The sequence below is a fragment of the Protopterus annectens genome, chromosome 14.part0, assembly GCF_019279795.1.
Source record: "Protopterus annectens isolate FY-2018-M chromosome 14.part0, PAN1.0, whole genome shotgun sequence".
NCBI lineage: Eukaryota > Metazoa > Chordata > Ceratodontiformes > Protopteridae > Protopterus > Protopterus annectens.
Window position 1 is genome coordinate 406,458,845 of NC_056748.1, and position 20,136 is coordinate 406,478,980.

General features: G+C 40.6%; 2 protein-coding genes across 2 annotated transcripts in view; one reads left to right on the plus strand and one right to left on the minus strand.

The window, feature by feature from the left end:
* DOCK1 (dedicator of cytokinesis 1) overlaps positions 1 to 20,136 on the minus strand; it is a gene marked incomplete in the record, with an annotated part of 4,741,214 nt that overhangs the window by 2,336,351 nt on the left and 2,384,727 nt on the right.
* Positions 1 to 20,136, plus strand: part of INSYN2A (inhibitory synaptic factor 2A) — a 345,779-nt gene that overhangs the window by 313,322 nt on the left and 12,321 nt on the right.

Consider the following 20,136-nt stretch of genomic DNA (forward strand, 5'->3'; position numbering starts at 1 on the left):
ACATTTTTGTCTTACTATCTTCCTCTTTCTTCTCTTGCTATTACAGTAGTATCACTAAGTCATTATCCAACTCCTTAACGCCCATTCTCTTTCTTCTCTTCTCCATACTCTTTTGAAGTATTTAATATTCTTATCCTTTCTTTCTCTTCTCCATCCAAGGTTTTTGATTTTACTCAAAAGTTAATACAACGTGTTTAAAAGTTATTACATATGTTTTTTCTCTGTATTTTTGTAGATTATGTATATCTTGACATTGTTTAGTAGTTTGTAGTGGAGCTTTTCTCCCCGGGCCTCCACTGAAAATGGACATATATCCAGTTGGACTAGCCCGGTAAACAAATGTAAAATAAAATAATAAAATAAATAATACAACAGAAGGAAGAAACTGTTGCAGAAAAGAGGAAAATCCCAGGATGCAAAAAACTCCCTTACCAGCCTCAGTAAGAAGCTGAGATCCCTCATAAAATCCTCCAAAGCTAGTTACAAAAAGAAAATTGCCAAAGATTCCAAGGACAACCACATGGCATTCTACAGTTATGTCAAGAATCTAAATGACAATGCTCAGATCTGCTCTGAGCTACAACAGAATGTCATTAAATATACTGATCCTAACGATATTGCCAATATCCTGGCAGATCAATTCAGTGCAAACTTCAACCCCCTCTCACACCCTAAATGGCCCATCTCAATACCAAGATTGCCAAATTCCGGTACTCACGGCCACACAGGTAAAAAAATGCACTCTCCAAAGCAAAGAATACAGCATCCATGGGACCAGACAACATCCCGAGCTGTGTACTACATAATGAACTGGCACCTCACCTAAGTGTCATGTTTAATCATAGCCTCACCTCAGGCTTCATGCCCAATGAGTGAAGCACAGCTACAGTTATCCCACACCACAAGGGGGGATCCACCTTGGATCTCAGGAACTACCGTCCTATCAGTCTGACGAGCCTGATCTGCAAAGGCATGGAACGCAATATCATGGAACTTATAAACAAAGACATTGGCAACATTCAAACACTTAACCCCACCCAGTTTGGTTTCGTAAAGGGCCGATTCATGTCTCCTGAACTTGAATGACTTCTTCAGATCAGTCTCCAGAGCCGTGGACAAGGGTAAGGCGGTCCACACAGTCTTCGACAACATCCCCCACTCTGGAATCATAGATAAACTTACTAAGGTGGGCATTAATCCCTACGTCACTCAATGGGTTGCCAACTGGCTTACTGACAGAACCCACACTGTAAAAGTAGCCGAATCAAAATCCCAACTCCAGACAAGTGACAAGCAGAGTACATCAGGGTTCTGTCCTGGGACCACTCTTGTTTGGCATCTACTTCTCTGAAGTGCAGGCCAGCACTAAGGGACTCTTAGCCAACAAAGTTCGCAGATGACTACAAACTGGGAGCCATTATTGAATCTCCAAATTATGCGGATATTCTACAAAAGGGCCTTACAGAAACAGATGCTTGGTGCCAGAGCCATGGGCTCAAGCTCAATGCCAAGAAATGTATAGTTATCCCCTTTGGGAAAAACATGTACCCATGAATTACCACATAAGTGGCAGTACACTAAACACCGAAAGTGTGATAAGGGACACTTTCTATAACCACATAGCCACAACAGTCAGGAAATCCTTCTATGTGGCACACCTCGTCACTAAGGGCTTTTCATCCAGAAAAAAGGAGGTCATTCTCCCACTGTACTCATCCCTCATTAGACCCATTATAGAGTACAACGCTCCGTTTGGTATGTACCTCACAAGACATCTGCAACAACTGAAAAGGCGACAGAAATACCTCACTAAAAGAATCACAGGCCTAAAGCAGATGCCCTATGCTGACAGTCTAAAAAAACTCCAACTATACTATCTTGCATATCGCCTACTCAGAGGTGATCTCTGCTTAACATACAAGGCCATGTCAAACCCTGTGTTGCTGGACATACTACACTTAAAGAAATCCCAATCCCTCAGAGCTACATGCTCCAGGGATCTAAACCTGGTCATCACAATGAACAAAACATGCTGGAGGGATAGGTTCCTGACCCATAGACTCCCCATACTCTGGATTAGACTGCCCATACATGTCAAGCTGAGTGCCTCTTTGGCCCTCTTCAAAAGGAACCTTGATGATTGGATGGGAGATGGGAAATTCACCCTGGGATCACGTCAGTCGCCCTGCTAGACAGGGGACCATGGAAGTAAATATTCTGGGAAGAAATAGCAGGGAATTGTTATGGCTAGGCTTATGTAGGCCCTAGGGCCGATAGCCTAGTACCAACCATGAACCTATAAAGGGAAGTGGTTAGGGCTGGAATCATCATCACATGAAATATGCCATAAGTACGAATGATGGCTCTTTGGTCCAGTTCACTCCTGTGTGTCATGCTGACCCTAAGTGAGAGGAGTGGGCCAGAGCTATGGAGTGGCAATGTATAAAATATCATGACTACATGGTCTCAATTTCCACAGACTGGGCAGAGGGTGACATGGTAGGGGAAGATGTACTGCTACATTATACATCTTGCATATGTAAAACTTGTAAGCGAAAAAAAAATAATTTTTGCCTTTAATAATTATCCTTATTTACCAACTTCTACTTTGTCTTTTGAAATCCTTTTTCTTGCATATAAAGAAGGTATGCTTCCATATCTTACCTTTTCATGTGAACAGTTTTACATTTTTCTTTGGCATTTCTCATGTTATTTGCTGTGCTAATTCTGGGTTCAACATAAGCTAGTCAATTATGTTTCACATACTTCCGCACTCCCTTTATCCTCTCTCTCTTTCTCTTATAGCTGTCCTCTCTCTTTCTCTTATAGCTGTCCTCTCCTCTTCAGTTAGAGAGACTAGTTTTATTTTGCACCAACAACCACTTTTAACCAATACCATCCCATATCACTCAATTATGCTTTCATGGGTTTCACTCAAATGTCCAAAGACCAGTTGACTGATGAACAAATGACTGTGCTACATTGACTGAGGCTAACCAATTAAAAGTAGAGTAGTGGGCTTGCTCACCTTCCAGGCTTCTAGCAAAGCATGCCTAGGAAGTGCCTACAATCAAAGTATGAAATGTGCCCTCCAGCAAGATGCACAGTAAAGCCTACTGTAGCTATCTGATTGGTTGAAATTCTACCATTTGTTTTCACTTGGCTGCAGTCTGATCCCTTCACATTCACTCATTTTCCAATAGAATAACCACTCACATTTGCAGTTATCCATCTATCCAGATGCCTGCTCATGGGTCATCTAATAATAAGATCTCTGATAATCTCATACCCTGTTTTTTGAACTTTTCATCTTCTACTACAAGGCCATTATGAAGTACAGCTTGATAATCTTTGGCCTATAGGTCCTCCGCCTGAAACAATTTGAAACAGGGTATTGTTTTCTTTCTTGGCTACAGTCTGAACTTTTGGGATGAACATATTTAAAGGACAAACTCTTCACTTCATGTTACATGTAAGCAATGGGTGAGAGATACTCCAGTATGCCAATGTTAAAACCTACATTGCCATAAAATTACCCTCACCGTACATTATTTGTTATTAATTTCTTTGAATGGCTTCTTTATTCAGACCTGCACCAGATAGAATAGGCACCTGCAGTAATGCTGGACTTTTTTTTAAGAAAACATTTTACACTGCATGACAAGCTATGGACTCCAGGGAGATGGGATGGAGTTATCCAGATTCTATAATAACTTGACAGCAGAAGAAAATTGACAACAGCCATGTGACACCCTAGAGAGAGACTGTTCTAATAGGTACTGCTTACAGCCATTTTGCATTACATATTACTTCTGTCCATGTTCAGCTAAACCCAGATTTTAAGCGTTAAAGCATTAAGGATTACAGACAGAATAACAAATACTCTAATATTCTGGGATGTTCTGCAATATCCATTCAATCAATTATATATGCATATAGAATTAAAATAATGCAATTATTTGTATGCAAAATACAAAGTTTATTCATATATATATATATATATATATATATATATATATATATATATATATATATATATATATCATAAATATTCCTTTCTGCCACATTTTTTTAGTCCATAAGGTTAGCTTTTGATTGCTCTTACAAATCTTGGTGCTTGACAATCACTGGCATTAGAAGAGGTCATACTTTTTATTTTGCACATTTTTGCCTTCCTGCAACTGGCCAACAGCTACTGCCAGGATGTTTCCCCATCCACTAGGGGTACTGAATCTGATTTAACCTCCCCTCGACTAAACACAATCCATGCACTGGATCAGTTAAGATCATGGCATGTGGAGCATTCACCAAACTGCTTCTAAGGAGAGTTTTCTCCTACATTCCTGTCCTCAGTCTGCTTAGTATCACCCTGTAGATGGGCTATGCAATGAGTGCCACTCCACCTCCTCATTTCTGCAATGTGCTTCTGTTGGCAGGACTACCCTACAAACTCAAAGGAATCATACACTCTTGAGTTTCCATAATTTCCATCAGGGAAACCAGCACTGTGAATGTTTTTTTGAAGATGGCTGCATCCATTCTTCCTGTCTGGGCCAACACAAGCATCTAAGCATCTTCAAACCAAGCTGGCTAAGCCACAGTAAAGGATTTGTCACTCTATGGCAGTAGTGCATGTTACATGAGGTTACACTTGGTACAAAAGTCAGGTCATGTAAAGTATACTGACCAGGTATTACAGTCTTATCCATTGGTTCAGGTGCATATTGACAAATACGATGTCACAGTCTAGAAAAATATACATCTCTGGAAATGTCTTTTTTCTAGCAGTTGAGTCACTTCATGGTTAGAATGTCCTTTAATGGTATTCTTCCAGTGACTTCAGTATTCTGAGTTGAGAACAGTCCAGTTCTGTGTCGATATCTACAGTTACATCTGAGCCACCTCTGATTTCAGCAATATGGGACTTCGGTACATTAGCTTGAGCACCTACATCAGCTTCTTGTTGCTTCAAATGCATGTTGACTGGTTTCTGAATTCTGACAATCCCATCATGCTTCAGAGAGGACAATATTTAGCTGCTGTGTCATAATTAGTTTTCTGCTTCTGTTAAGCTCCCTGCTATGCTGCCTTCAGATTTGGCATTATTCCCTATTTGAAGTAATACAAATGAGATCCTTTCCACAAACACATCAGCAAAAGACAACCTAAATGATTGCCTGGAAGTATTTCAGTACTCTAGCACAGTTGGACTACAATCCTGTCTTACACTGGCAATACACTTTCTCATGGTATTTCATACACTTTGCATCATTCTTTCAACACGCCCTTTGAATTCCATGCACAGTGGTAAAGACTTTATATGTGCTGAAAAGCCCAGTCCTGTGAAGAAGCACAAAAATAATGACAAACTGCAGACCGTAATTCAGATGAATATGCCAGGGATACCACGACATTAAAAAATGCTTTTATCAGCTTAACTTACAGTGAAGACTATATCCTAGTCTGATGAATTCTAGATACCCTGAATACTAACTAATACAAAGATAACTGTTGCTGAAAGTTCTGCAACGTGGGGCCAAGAGTCATCAGCTAGCTTATTGCTTAATGTACCAATGTCTTTAATGTTGCTTTGTTTTTATGAAATGTACCTCATATTTGATAGTTTGTAACCATATCATTTTTCTGGTTAGAAATAAAACTAATGTCTTTCGGCTTTTCCCAGTTAAGGGTCGACACAGTGGAACTCCGGTCCGCTAATGATTGGCAGTGGATTTTTATGGTGCTGAGGGTCCCAGCCCGATGCCCAACCTTCAAAGAAGGCACAGCCATTCATGCATGCACCTACTTGCATGTCTTTAAACATCACTCGACCGTGGGGAGGACATGCAGACTCCACACAGAAGGCTCTCCAGCCGAGAATTGAACCGCAGAACCTCTTGCTGTAAGGCGACAACGCTAACCGCTGCACCACCAAAACATTATATCATGTGCCTTTTCTGTATCATGGATTCTTTAAAGCTTTTTTTTTTTTCTTTGTTGGTTTGCACAATCCATTTGTTGGATTTGAATAGCCCTTGCAATGAATCTTGTCATGGGAAAGCATCAGCAAGTCCAATTATTTATTTTTTTCTCAACAGACAGTAATTTTCAGCATTTGTAGCACTATATGTTGCTCAGCATTGTTGGGAAATTCCTCTAGTAAAATATGAAGTCTATTTAGATAGCATATTGCCAAGTATAGCATAAAAATTTCATACAGTACATTAGCATTCATGTATTTGTTTGAATTTTGCTGGCTTGTATCACTGTACTTTCTTCATCAGGAAAAACAGTTAGCAATGCAAGAATCTGCAGAGTCTTTCCACTAAAGTTTTTCTCTACTGAAAAGGGGGGGGGGCTTGTTTGTCCAGTCAGACTTTCTCCTGTAAACAAACTGGAACAAACAAATAAATAAATAAAAGTATTTTATCTAATGCCTTTGTGAATGTATGCTTTTATCGGTGTCATAGATCTGCACAGGAACGCACTACTCCCATTTTTTCTGAATTAGTGGCTTCATGGACATGTCAGCCATTGACTGGAGTCCACAAATCATCCAGACTTGCTACAGATGACCTCTGATGTTCTGTATCTGCACCTGCACTTGCACACTTTAAATTTATTAACTGATAAACTAATCCTGCAAAACGTTTGATAGTTCTACTGACACAGCATGATATGGTAATTTGTATTTCCTAATACAAATTTAAAGCTGTGCTCTCTGATCTAAAGGTTTAAAATTCTGAACATAATGACTTGGTGAAGATTTGGACATTATCAATGAGGCCTTCCAGCCCAGCACTGTAACTGCATTTTCAATTATCATATTACATTCTTTTCTGGTATCAAGAGAGACAGAGAGTTTTCCCTTTAAAGGAAAATAATGATCTCTCTGTATAGTGGCTGCTAGGCAAATTTACAAGTAACCATTTCAGGTTCTAACTGCTCATTTTAATACTGCTTCACCATTTTTTTCCCATGACTACTTACCGCTATTAATCAAAAGAGTCCATACTTGCTCCTCTGATAGATGAAATAGTTTCACCCCTTACATCAAACTTACCCAGTGAGTGGGCAGGTTTAGTACGGGGAGTTAACATTTAGCTTCCCATTGTCCTCTTTGTAAGGCTACCTTTTCTGTATTACTACTAAAGTCTACAAAGGTACTGAATAAATCATCCTCAATTATATTAAAACAAGGTATTTAACAAATAAAATGTCCACCAGGCCTGGGGACATATCACCACCTCTCCTTGTCTGAAATAAAGACAGACATTTAAGCACGTTCTTTTTTTCCTCAAGGAACTTCAGTACAAACGTCATATCATCACTTGTGAACCTTCCATGTTATACAGTCCTACACTAATTCTGATTGAAATACTTGGACTTGTAATGTAGTACCAGGATGCACATAATCATTCTAGTTTATCCTTGCTACTGGAAAGTTGTTGAATTAAGCCTGAACCATATACAAGAATCTAACCTCATCCTTACACCAAAGGTGGTGGTTTTTCTTCTTCTTTCGGCTTTTCCCGGTTAGGGGTCGCCACAGCGGAACTCCGGTCCACTAATGATTGGAAGTAGATTTTTTACGGGTGCTGAGGTGCCAGCTCGACATCCAACCTTCAACAAAGGCATGCCCATTCTACACATCTTTCAAACGCCACTCAACTGCAGGGAGGACATACAGACTCCACACAGAAGGCACTCGCGCCAAAAATCGAACAGGAGAACCTCTTGCTGTGAGGCACAAATGCTACCACTGCACCACCGCGGCATCCTTACACCAAAGGTAAAGTCCTATAAATGAATGGTTACCACACCTCTCAACCTGTTAGTGCAAGAAATCTGGACAAAGCCTGATAAAATGGAGGGACAAAGGCCCAAAAATAGGGACCAATTTTAAATATTGCTCTTATAAACTTAGAAAGTTGCTGGAGTAACAGGATTTGTTTTGACATACATTTTTCTGAAGGAAATGAAGTCTGAAACTCAAATGTATGTCATTATTTAGTGACTTAAATCCTTTGATCATCCCAGTGAATTGTCAGAAAACCCCACATTTTATGAGGAATAGACCAAAAATGTCAGGCAAAAATAGTTCAGCTCATAGGTTGATACAAGGCTATCTGCCCTAGGGCATTTACAAGCCTAGCCAGAGTGTGTTTGGCTTCTTAGATTAGTTGACTGTGCCTCTGTATACTAGGTCACAGAAGATAGCCCATTTAAGGTTAGTTTACAGTGCCTCTGTCTTAGCAGTGACACAGAAGAGATCCCAGGGGTAAATTTATGATCTCCCATCCAAACGTCAAGATTCTTCTTGAAGAGGGTCATTGAGGGGCTCTGTCTGACTTGGATTGGGATTTTGTTCCAGAGTGAGGGGAGCCTCTGGGATATGAATCTGTCCCTCCAGCATGTTCTATTTATTTCCGTGCTGAGGTTTAAGTCACTGGAGCATGTAGTTCTCATGGATTTGGATTTTTTGAGGTGTAGCATGTCCATTAATTCTGGGTTGGACATGGCTTTATATGTCAGGCACAGATCGCCTCTGAGTAGGGGGTAAGCAACTGAGTAGAGCTGGAGTTTCTTTAGCCTAACTGCGTAGGGCATCTGAGTCCCTTGATCCTCTTGGTGAGGTACTTTTGGGGTCTTTCTAGTTGTAGCAGGTGTCGGGTAAGGTACATCCCAAATGGGGCATTGTATTCAATTATGGGCCTGATGAGTGATGAGTAGAGGGGCACAATGACCTCTCTTGATCTAGATGAGATCCCCTTCGTGATAAGGTGGCCTATATAGAATGTCTTTCTAACCACTTTGGCAATGTGATTGTCAAAGGAGAGATTGCAATCTACTTGGGTCCCCAAATCCCTAATTACTTCTTCCGTACTTAATGGATTACCACCTATGTGGTAATTTGTGGGCACTTTGTTTTTCCCAAAGGGGATGACTATGCACTTTTTTGCATTTAGCTTTAGGCCATGGCTCTGGCACCAGTTATCCATCTTTGTGAGAACTTTTTGGAGGATGCTTGTGTCAGCCGGCGAGTCGATTATGGCCCCCAGTTTGCAGTCATCTGCAAACTTTGTCGGCCATAGTCCTCCTGTGTTAGCCTGTACCTCAGAGAAATATATACCGAACAAGAGAGGTCCCAGGACTGAGCCTTGTGGGACGCCACTTGTAACTGGTTTAGAGTCTGACATGGCACCTGCAATTCTGACCATGTGGGTTTTATCCCTAAGCCAGTTTGCAACCCATCTTGTGACATAGGGGTTGATATTTAAGCTGGTGAGCTTATTTATGTTGCCCGAGTGGGGTATTGTGTCGAAGGCTTTTGCAAGGTCAAGGTAGGCTGTGTGGACTACCTTCCCTTCATCTATGGCCTTGGTGACTGTTTCAAAGAAATTGACCAGGTTCAAGAGGCAAGATCTGCCCTTAACAGGGCAGATGTACACTTACTATAAATGTAGATGTTAGTGTGTTTTCACTGTTGCAGTCATCACACTTGGGTTATCTGCCTGCAGGTAGCCCTCAGTCAGCCCAAATACCAGAGTCTTGGGATTTCTGCATTGCATGCTGTCGCCTCTTCCATGACGTCAGGTCGTCAGGGGTATAAAACATGCAGCCGTTGCCATTACATCAGTTTTTCTTACCCCAGATGTCAGGAGCCCCCAAAATAGGAAGCAATTACATGGTGTGGAACACCTCCAGTAAAAAGTAACTATCACAGCCGCAAGATATGGCCAAAAAGAGGATAGGTAGAAAGCATAGAAGAGTCAGGGGGCTTGAGGGAGGGTAACCAGGACTGCAACAGTGAATACACTCGAACATATACATTTATGGTAAGTGTACACAACTGTACTATGTTCTTCATGTTTTACTGTTGCAGTCATCACATTTGGGATGATTCCCAAAGCAGAGGAAGGGTGGAGGCAGTCAAGTAATAGTAGGGCTGGCTAGCAGGCCTTGTAAGACTGCTGTGGCAAATCCAGATCTGGATTTAGAAAAGACAGGTAAGTCGTAATGCTTGGTGAAGGTGTGTACAGAACTCCAGGTTGCAGCTTCCAGGATGTCCCTGGTAGGGACTCCCCTGAGAAATGCTGCAGAGGATGAGGTAGCCCTAGTGGAATGAGTTCTGATCCCCTGTGGGTTAGGTTTTCCATGGTATTTGTAGCAGAAATAGATGCAGTGTGCTATCCATTTGGAAATGGTTTGCTTTGAAGTGGCCTTGCCCTCTGCCCCTGTAGCAAAGCTAACTAGCAGCTGGTCAGATTTTCTGAAAAGGCTTAGTCCTGTCAAGGTAGTACCTGAGTTGTCTGAGGATTAGGGAAAAAGGTTGGTAAATGGATGGATTGGTTTAGAGCCACACTGGATACCACCTTGGGCATAAAGGATGGGTTAGTCCTGAGGGAAACCCTGTCAGCATGAAAAAGAATGAAGGGTTCCACAGTCATTAGTGCCTGTAACTCAGACACTCTTCTTGCTGAAGTGATGGCTAGAAGTAAGGCTGCTTTCCAAGAGAGGAATTTTAACTGTGCTGTAGCAGCAGGCACAAAAGGGGGAAGGCGTGAGCTTCTCTGGTACAAAGTTAAGGTCCCAGGCAGGGGTGGGAGCTCTCCTTGGGGGTCTTGTTTGACCAGAGGGTGAGAAAAGAGAGGTGGGCTCAGTATCATAATGAGCTGAGATAACCGAGGTGTGAATATTAATAGAAGAGAAGGATAGGCCTTTGTGGAGCAGCTCTGCTAGGTAATCTAGGATTTGAGGTAAGGCGGGCACGGCTGTGTCCTTTCCTTGAGACCGGCTCCAAGAACAGTATCTTTTCCATTTTTCTGAATAGGATTTCCTAGTACTAGGCCTTCTGGCCTCAAGGATGACGTCTAGCACCTATTTTCTGAGGGTTGCCGATGGTGTATTTAGGGACTAAGCCAGGCTGCAAGGTTTAGGATTTGGTGATGAGGATGCAAAATCTGTCCCTCCTGCTGGGACAGTAGGGAGGGGGTCTGATGTAGGTGCCAGGGTGGCACTGATGCCAGGCTGCGTAGGAGTGGGTACCAGTGCTGGCAGGGCCAGTCCTGTTCAATAAGGATTGTCCTTGGTTTGTCCGGTTTGATCTTGAGTAGTACTTTTGAGAGGAGGGGCAGGGGGGAAAGGCATAAATTGAGAGGTTTTCCCACGTAAAAGGATAGGGCATCCACTTTCCATGATTGGCTGTGGGGATTTCTGGTGCAACATTTGCTCAATTGATGGTTCTGTTGGGAGGCAAAGAGGTCCACCTCTGGTGTCCCCCACATGTAGGTTAGAAGTTTGAATGAGTTGGGTTCCAGTTTCCACTTATGTGGGTCGAGTTGATTTCTGCTTAAGTCGTCTGCCAGTGAATTTTGCTTGCCTGGTAGGAACTGAGATTGCATGTGCACTTGGTTGCTCAAAGCTGCGTTCCACAGGGCCATGGCTAACTTGCAGAGTGGGTAGGAATGAGTTCTCCCCTGCTTGTTTATGTACCACATAACTGTGGTGTTGTCTGTCTTTATCAAGAGTTGTCCTGGAAGGATAAGGTATTTGAAGGCTGTCACAGCATTCTGTACAGCTAACATTTCTTTCTGATTGATACGTAGGTGAATTTGTCCTGGGCTCCTTTTGCCTTGAATGCATTTGCCAAGCCATGTGAACCCCCCATGCATAGTCTGATGCGCCTTTTGTCTGGGTTTGGGCTGCGAGGGGTTCAGTGAAAGGGAGTCCCTTGTTGTGGTTGCAAGCCTCTGCCCACCAAAGGAACTCTGCCCTTAGATAAGGAATGATAGGAATAATTGTTTCCAGGTCCTGAGAATGTTGGCACCAGAAACTTTTTAAGTACCACTGAAGTTTCCTCATATGCAGTCTTGCATATGGAATTAGTAGAATACATGAGGCCATGAACCCTAGGGCTTGCAGTATTTTTCTTGCAGATAGCTGGGTTCTGGTGGCCATTAGTTTGAAGTAGTTTGTCAAATAAACCTGCTTTTCTGAAGTAAGGAATGCCATCTGGGAAGTTGTGTTCAAGCTTGCTCCCAGGAATACAATCTTTTGGCTGGGCAACAGATGTGACTTCTTTTCATTGATGGTGTACCCTAGAGAAGTTAGAAGACTCTTTACAAATGCCAGGTGCTGAAGTAGCAATTCCTGACTGTCTGCCTGAATCAGGCAGTCATCCAAGTATGGATACATTTGAATATTTCTCTGTCTGCAGTTTGCAATGGCTGGAGCCAGGCACTTTGTGAATACCCTGGGTGCAGTAGACAAGCCAAAGGGAGGTGCAGAGAACTGATGGTGCATAGAGCCTGCCCTGAAATGTAGATATTTCCTGCAAGATTCCCTTATGGGGATGTGCAGATAAGCTTCTTTTAGGTCTAGGGTGACTAGCCAGGAGTCCTTGGCTAGCATAGGAAGCAGCTATTATAGTGTAAGCATTTTGAATTTTGGGACAACCAGGAAGGTGATGAGAATGGACAGGATAGGGTGCTAAGAGCCCTCTTTTCTGGGCACCAGGAACAGTCTGGAGTAGAAACCCTGTCCTCTTTGCTCTATTGGAACAGGTTGAATAGTCCTGATACTGAGAAGAGAAAGTACTTGCTTTTGAGCCTCTGCCCACTGGTTTGGAGGAAGGTCTGGCAACCTACTTGGGTTTGGCAGTAAGTGGAAGTAGGATCTGTATCCTTGGGATACAATGTTTAGGACCCATCGGTCCTGGGTAATGGACATCCAGTTTTTTGCATGCAGGGTGAGTTTTCCTCCTCTGGGTGCAAGTACTTGGGCATGGCTGGGAAGGATGATAGACAAGTCATTGAGAATTTTTTCCATAAGGGAGTGGCTTACCACTCCCTGTTTTTGAGGGGGGAGCACTCCATTGTTTAGATCTCTGCGTACCCTGAGACTGTAGCCTTGGTGGTCTGTTGCCCCTGGGTTTGGGCTGAGAAGACCTGGAAGGGACTGGAAAGGACCAGTTTTTAGAAGGCCAATGCCTACTGAATCTAGGTGGCTGTACCTCTAAGAAATCTTTAACAGTTTGCATAGATTTAGCTTTTTCCTCCATCTTTTTAAGAACCTCTTCTGCTTTTGTGTCAAACAAATGTTCCAGATTTAATGGAGCATCTAGTAATTTTGCTTTGACATGGTCTGGCAAGATTTGTTCCTTCAGCCAAGCATGCCTTCTTAGTACAGACCCAGTGACAGCAGACCTGCAAGATGCTTCTAAGGCATCAAAACCACACTGTTTACTGACTTGGTTTGCAGAATATATTAACTCTTGTAAATCTTTACTTTCTGCAAAATCTGGAAGCAACAACATTTTTTGTTTAATTAGTTCCATAATATGCTGTTGGTACTTCAACATGTGAAACTGGCAATTTAAAGCCCTGATGGCAAGAGTTGCAAAGGTATATACCTTCATGCTCCATCTGTCTAAAGCCCTCGAATTCCTGTCCGAAGGGGTAGGATTTTTGGCTGTAGTAGCCTTAATATCTTTAGGTCCCTGGGAAATGGTCTCTGGATCCGCAGTGGGATTCTTAAAGAGAAATCTGAGAGAGTCAGGTACCCTGTAGTACCTGTCAGGCTTTCTAGGAGCTAGTGGTAAGTATCAGGAGTAAGACCAGATTCCATGAAAACATCATCTACAATATCTAGGATGGGGGTGGGGGGTATAGCTAGAGGCCTGTGCTGAGGCAAGTCTAAAAATTCTCCGAGTCTCTTTTTGGACTGACTGTGGGTAGTCCTGGCATTCCCAGCACAAATGCTCTCTTAAGGTGTGCAAGGTTTCACCAAAAGAAAAGTCCTCTGGAGGGGACGCAGACAGAATGGAATCCTCTGCATCTGGATCCTCATAGGTAGATAAGGGTATGTCCTGGTAAGCAGAGGGATCAGAGTCATCAGACTCATGGTCTGTTGAATCAGAAGGGAAATCAATTATTTGCCTTTTAGAGAGGGAAGGCTGACTTCCCCTAATTAGAGTTATAAGGTCTTCAAGCCATTCTAACCATTTGTTTCTGTGGCATGGGAGCTTGAGTATGCGCTTTGGTCATCAGTTTTCTAGGCTTAGTGCGAACTCTGGGCCAGAGAAACACTGTCATTTTAGTCTGAAATGAAGTAGTCGCTTTTTTATACGAACATCAGAAGGTTGGAATACACCCTCAGAAGCCGGTGCCTGTACAGCAGCTCCGGACCCATCCAAGGTAGAGCCATCTGCAGGTTCCATAATCGAAGCAGCATCTCGTGGCATACCGCACTATGAATGGGTCTCAGCAGAGGCCTGCGAATATGTAGAAACGGGTATCAGAGGCTGCAAAGGCACCTCACTGAGTACCGGCGGACTGACGACTAGCTTAACGGAAGTGTCGTTGGCAGTTTTGGACCTATGTGGTCTGTCTCGGTCTTTGTCCTTGCATTTCTTCAGATTGGTAGTCGGATGGCTTACTGAAGCCATTTCGGAATACGGGGAATGAGAGCAAAAGAATTTAGCAACAAAGACAGCCTGAAGAAGAATAGTTCGGTCATTAAACAAGGCACAAAACCGACAGCGAGGAACGACGTGGTCTGGGCCTAAACAGGTGATGCAGTAAGAATGAAAATCTCTGCAAGGTATTTGCTTTCCACAGGCAAGACAATTGTTAACTTTTTCTGACATTGGTTAGAGCAAGAAAAAAGAATCCTCAACGGGGTACTTAGCTTTAGAAGACTTCAGGTTTGAAACTCGAAAAACAAACATTTCAGGTAGCGGTCGACCGGCCCTTGTGAACTGCTTCTGCTTTGGGCTCCCGCACGGCAAGAAAATCTGATGTAATGGCATCGGCTGCATGTTTTATACCCCCTGACGTCATGGAAGAGGTGACAGCATCTGACGCAGGAATCCGAAGACACTGGTATTCGGGCTGACTGAGGGCTACCTGCAGGCAGATAACTCAAGTGTGATGACTGCAACAGTGAAACACGAAGAACATTGTGACATTCTGTGAAAGTTTGGATAGTTTACAGGTATGATGGTTACTGATCCACCAGATATCACACCTGCTTTTGAAACCCTAAAAAAGTCATTATTCAGAAGCAGAAATAAAATCTACCACATTTTTAACACTTAAGAATCTTATAAGATTGCATTAGAGAGGAAGTATCTACAGTTGATTTAAGGGATTAATATTTACTTGATTGACTGATTGACATTTAAATACCTGGAGATTCTACACAAGAAAGCCATAGGAATAATTTTTGTCTCCTTACATACAATCTAAAGCCAGTACTTAATGTAGTGATTATCTCTTCTCATTTTTCCTTTACTTTTCCATGTTTCAAACTGTTTTGGGTGTGTGCTTTCAGAAACTGTCCACCCTTTTGCAAAACAAAGAAGTGTACCTACAGGGTGGGGAGAAGGGGCAGCCACTCCAGATACAAGCTGTTAGGGATGGCCATTTTTTACTACCCACATAAATGCAAGGCCAAATGGAGTTTGAGGGTTTAGGATCTGGTGCTCCTCAAGAGCAAATTTGTATCAGAACAGAGAACGGATATTTAAATTTGTTCTGACATAGAATGTGAGGGCATCAGGACCTGGTCCTTCTCCTTAGGAGAGAAGAGTGGTACATCAGATTTTTTTTTTTTTTTTTGCTCCTCATTGATGGGCACCAAATCAGGGAGTAGCACTGGATACCAAATAGGCCAGCTACAGTTCTGGCAAAACATGTACTTTTATCTTGCTACTGCTATTTTTCCCTGGGAGGGGGAACCTCTCCTTTAACTCCTATCTTTATATTTCCATTCTTAACAACAAAGAAAAAAATTTCCATGATCCTTATTAAATTTAACAATATACAAGTTCTACATCAGAAGAAAAACTACACTGCTTATTATGAAAGAGCAGCTATGGTTAAGAAAGGCATCATAACACAAAACTTTAAGGCATTGCAGTAATGGGAATTCAATTTAAATATTAATAGCAGTGCTAAGCATGAGTCAAGTCTGAAATGTTTACACTTAAAAGTGTCTTAGTACTAGACTGCAATGACCATTTCAGCAGCTATCATTTATCTTCATTCATGAGCTGAGTATACATAATCCACTAGCAGGAAGAATTTTACCTTGTAAATTTATTGCGCTACTTAACCTCTGAAAAACAATAACATTAAACTGAGATACATTTCAATCACTGTTCTGTCAAAGAACCTACTTGACCTCAACTTCTCAGTGTTAATTATATTATTATAGCCTATTTTTGTTGTTATACTAGCTGTTAACTAGAAAAAAAAAATGAGACAGAATTAAAAAATATATCTGTTTTAAATCCTGAATCTTTAAAGAAAATAATTAGCAATTAAATTCACAGCAGTACAATGTATAACTTTTAGTTACATTTTGTTGATCAGGTAGGTGGAACTCAACTCAATGGACTATTTTGTTCAAGACCCAGGAAGACAGTCAAGGTGCTGAAAAGCATTAAGATGTGCATATCTAAAATCCATGCATAACAAAAGAACAAATAAAGAACATGATGCAAAGAATATTTGTGCAACATACAACTACTCCTGATTCAAAACAATGTCGGACATTAATCATCAATTAAAATAATAAAATTAAAGTGTAAATGGCATCATTCAAACTCTTTTGAAAAGGGGTTATCACTTCAAATTGCTGCATGACCTGAAGTACCAAATATGTAAAGCTTTAATTACTGGGGTTGTGAGAATAAATGTAAAAGTGGCAAGTAATGCACCAACTACAAAAACATATTTGACTTACCCTGATTCTTACTCTTGAATTGCATCTTATGGGGTACTGGGTAATAAATATTCTTTGCATTTTGCCATCTGGTACAGTACGTATGACATCATTCCAAAGTCAACAAGCCACAGACACGGTCTAGCCTACATGCAATAAACTGCACTGGTCATTAGAATTACTGACCTTCAAATAACAAATGAGCTAGGAATGAAATACGTTTTACTAGGGTCAAGAATATTTTTGGCTATTGTGTTTCATATTACTACCAAACTTTTTGGTAAATAGCATCCAAGTGTGCCCATTCTAACAAGACTATTTACAGAGAGGTTTTATTCTCATTTTACCACTCTTAGGGTCTTGAACAAAGAGAAGGATTCATTGTTCTACAAACTGTTACACTGCACAGATTGTAGTAATGTTACATAACAGTACATGAAAACTGCATGTCTCAACTTGGTGAAAACTACTTTGTTACACATAAGGATCTCAATTAGATCAAGTCATTCAGTTGTCCAATGTGAAAACCACATAACGTACTTCACTTGTTCCCTAGCCTTAAAATAAGTAAGTTTATCTTTATACTTTTCATACTACCTCTTTCACTTTTTACTACATACAGACCCGAGTCTCCTTCCCCTTACTACCTTTTTATTTCTCTTTCTACTGTCTATAAAGACCCATACCCCTCTGTTTTCTCCCTACCTCACTAATTTGTCACACCCTAGCTCCCTTCCTTATGATCTACACCGTCTTTAATTGCAACCTATCCTCTTTTGATATTTCTAAACAAATGTATTCTTATAACCCTATCCATTTGTTTCTAAAATAATGTATTATATTTAGTAATAGTTCAGACCTGTAACTTAAATTATTTCATTTTATACTTGCTCATGTTCATTTTAGTCTCTGACTTACTGTAACAACTATATTTACTCATACAACATGTTTTTTTCACTTTTTGGAGCTTTTCTCCCTAGGTCTCTGTTGAAAATGGGTTCCCTGGACCCAGTCAGACTTTCCTAGTAGTCAAATGTCAAATAAATAAATAAACTTCCACAAGAAAGTTACAGCTTCAACTCCAAAAATATATTTTCGCATTCACATAAAAAGGAAAATTAGAATACAATAAACAAAACCAGGACAGACAAATAACTGTCTTTTTCTTAATAACTGGATCAGTAAAAGGCAAAAATAATGCTTCACACAGAATGGGAAAGGAATGTACTAACCCTTCTAAATAGTACAAGTTTTTACATGTTAATTATGATGTAATATCAGCTAATTCTCCAAACCAAAACCTCTGCAAGGACGGCAAGTGTACAGTCTCAAAAGGCAATATCAAAAAATAAAACAGCCAGCACTCAACTGTCTAGTTTTAATGTACAAAAAACAGACCGGTTTCGGCCCACAGGCCTTTTTCAATGTAAAACACATCAGTACATTCCTCATCTTATATTTCAAAACATAATAGAATAATTATATCCCATTAAACAATTACAAATGTTCATTAAGACCAGGTGGAAACAATCCCCCCAATTTTACTATCCAAGACTTTTCTTTCTTGTTCAAAACATTATGCCAACCACTTTTCATTGATCTATGTCCTAACACCCCAGCAATAATAATGAATTTAAACATTGCTGTCTTGTGTATAAATAGTATGTTTATACAAGGCATTAGCCAGATACATATTTCTAATGCTACTTAGATCTTCTGAAATTCGCAATTTTAATGGTCTGGAAGTTTTACATACATAAAAGGCTGTGCAAGAGCAGATAGCCATATATATAACCCAGTCACTATTACAATTGCCAAACATTCTGATAGAAAAAACCCTAGATGTGTTCTTACTTGAAAATTCCTTAGCTGAACAAATGAATTTACAAAAAGAGCAATGGCCACAGGGGTAACAACCCACCACTTGTGTACCATCTATAGTAGTTTGTACAGAATTTACAGAGGGTAAAAAATGTTTATAGTGGCTAAAGTAACTACTTAAAGTTTTCCCTTTCCGAAAAGAAAAAGAGCATCTCTGACCTAACAACTCACACAACCTGTCATCTGTTAATAAAATCCCCCAATGTTGTTTTATCATATCAAAAAATCTATGAGTGTTCCTAACATAGGAGGTAGTGAATCTAATTCTGTTGCTAGAGCAAGGGCCACAATCATTGTATTTCAAAATCCCTCCTCTTAAATATGATTGTACTTCCCTACTAGTCTGCCTAACCTGTGCCAATGAATAGCCTTGTTTAACAAAATGACCTACAAGGTCATTATCAAAATGTATACATTCTTTGGTATTGAAACATATTCTATGTAGTCTCATAAACTGTGATTTAGGTATGTTTGCTGTAATGTGCTTAGGATGACAACTGGATGTGTGGAGTAAAGTGTTGGAATGGTGGATTTTTCTATATAATTTACTAGACAAAATTCCATCAGATTCTTTAAACACTAACATCTAAAAAAGAAATAGATGTAGCATCATAATTTACTGTAAACTTGATGCCCCACTTGTTTTCATTCAAATATTGAATGAATTCCTGTAAATATAAAGCATCTGACTTCCACACCATTCAACAGTCATCAAAAATCTACGCCAGATATCAATCTCACCAAGAAAAATGCTGTGATGTGTATCATACATTATCTGTTCCAAATACCCCATAAAGAGGTCAGCATAGACAGGTGCAAACGATGCACCCATCACTGTACCCAATTGCAAAAAACACTTGGTACTGAAGAAAAAAACATTTTTAGATAACACATGCTTTGTTAAGCATAACAAAAATGTATTGAAACCCGGGCTATATAATGACATTCTGTTTAGTCAATATTCTAAAGCAGACAGACCAGCCCAATGAGGAATACTAGTATATAAAGACGTAACGTCTAAAGTACATAGTAACCAGTTAGACTCTAATTTGGCATCTGAAAATATTCAAAAATTCAGTAGTGTCTTTTACCCTGGCTCTCACGCCTGATAACAATGGCTTTAAATAAACAGTCAAATAGGCAGACAAAGGTTCAGTTAGGGAGCCTTTACCGGATACAATCGGTCTACCCGATGGCTGCTGCATGTCCTTGTGAATTTTAGGGAGAAGGTAAAAATATTGAGAAGATGGATTTTTAACTTTCAGATGGAACATTGTATGTTTATCAATAATCCCCTCACTAACAGCAGACTCTAGAAACATGTCAATTTATTTTTTTTAAATCAGAAGTGGTACCATAAGGCATACATGCATAGCATCTGTTGTCTTGCAGCTGACTGTTGGCTTCAGTGACATATAAAGATTTATCCATAATAACAGTTGCTCCACCTTTATCAGCTCAAACTATAACTTTATTTTTGTTATTTTTTCAGCTGTGTCAAAGCATTCCTTTCTTCACTACATA